This window comes from Etheostoma spectabile, chromosome 14 (genome assembly GCF_008692095.1).
Source record: "Etheostoma spectabile isolate EspeVRDwgs_2016 chromosome 14, UIUC_Espe_1.0, whole genome shotgun sequence".
NCBI classification, from domain to species: Eukaryota; Metazoa; Chordata; class Actinopteri; order Perciformes; family Percidae; genus Etheostoma; species Etheostoma spectabile.
This window is the reverse complement of record NC_045746.1, coordinates 7,659,418-7,660,329: the sequence shown is the minus strand read 5'-3', so window position 1 is coordinate 7,660,329 and position 912 is coordinate 7,659,418. Positions and strand designations below refer to the sequence as shown.

Genomic DNA, 912 nt, shown 5'->3' with positions numbered 1-912 from the left:
CACACACACACACACACACACACACACATTATCAATCTGTTTACACAAACTTAAAGGTTCAGTATCTAGTATATTTACTGTAATAAATCCAAAAATGACCCCCATGTGTCATCAGATATTAAGGAAGCATGCTAAGTTGAAAGACTCGTTCTGACAACAATGCTAATGCAAGTATTTTCTCCTTTTGAAATTTCCGTTCCGTGACAGACTTTCTCTTTGTGTTTTGGCCTGTGTGTTATCAACGGCCCAGTTTGACAGCCGGGCCGGGTTGCCAGATATACTGTACCTGTAAAAACGTAAACCCAGCACGCAACAGCTACAACGTTACAGTACAGCCATGAAGGCAGCAGACAAACAAGTCAAGCGGGCCACGACTGGTAACAACGTGTAGTCTGTTCAGCGGCCGTAGCCCACAACGATGAGTTATTTTAAACCAAGAGAGGGGCTGTAAATTGGGAAGAGAGGCCCGTGAGTTTGCAGTATGTTTAGCAATTGTTGCCGTAATTGTAAGCCAAAATAAAGTGTGTTCAGTCGGGTGGAGGGGACTACGAGGTAGTGTTATCTTAGCTGTTCTCACCGTAATTCTAAGCCCAAAGAGTGTGTCTATCAGTTGGGTACAGAGCTTTTATAACAAATGGCCATCATCTAACATTAGCTACTCCGCTATGTGAGACAAGCGTCTAGCAACATTGTTGTGGATGCGGAGGTCTCATCCTGGCAACCTCTCTTTGAGTCTGGGGAGGAGGGGGCGGGGGAGACAACTCTCTCCAGCATTTTCAATTTGTACTGCACTATTTTAAACACTTGCTGCCCATATTACATATCACACCTTTAATGAGACATATCTCATTCTATAAGCAAGAGACTACTGGGAGAACTATTAGAAACATGTAGCACAAACTGCTCTGTGGG

General features: G+C 43.9%; 2 protein-coding genes across 5 annotated transcripts in view; both read left to right on the top strand.

Moving 5' to 3' along the window:
• sema4ab (sema domain, immunoglobulin domain (Ig), transmembrane domain (TM) and short cytoplasmic domain, (semaphorin) 4Ab) overlaps positions 1-456 on the top strand; it is a 42,642-nt gene extending 42,186 nt beyond the window's left edge. The window contains exon 16 of the transcript XR_004335051.1: positions 1-456. This exon is cut by the window's left edge and continues 607 nt beyond it. The gene's annotated coding sequence lies outside the window, so the exon portion shown is untranslated.
• The window catches only part of si:dkey-81h8.1 (uncharacterized), a 20,170-nt gene that overhangs the window by 11,394 nt on the left and 7,864 nt on the right, over positions 1-912 (top strand). The gene's annotated exons all lie outside the window — the stretch shown is intronic.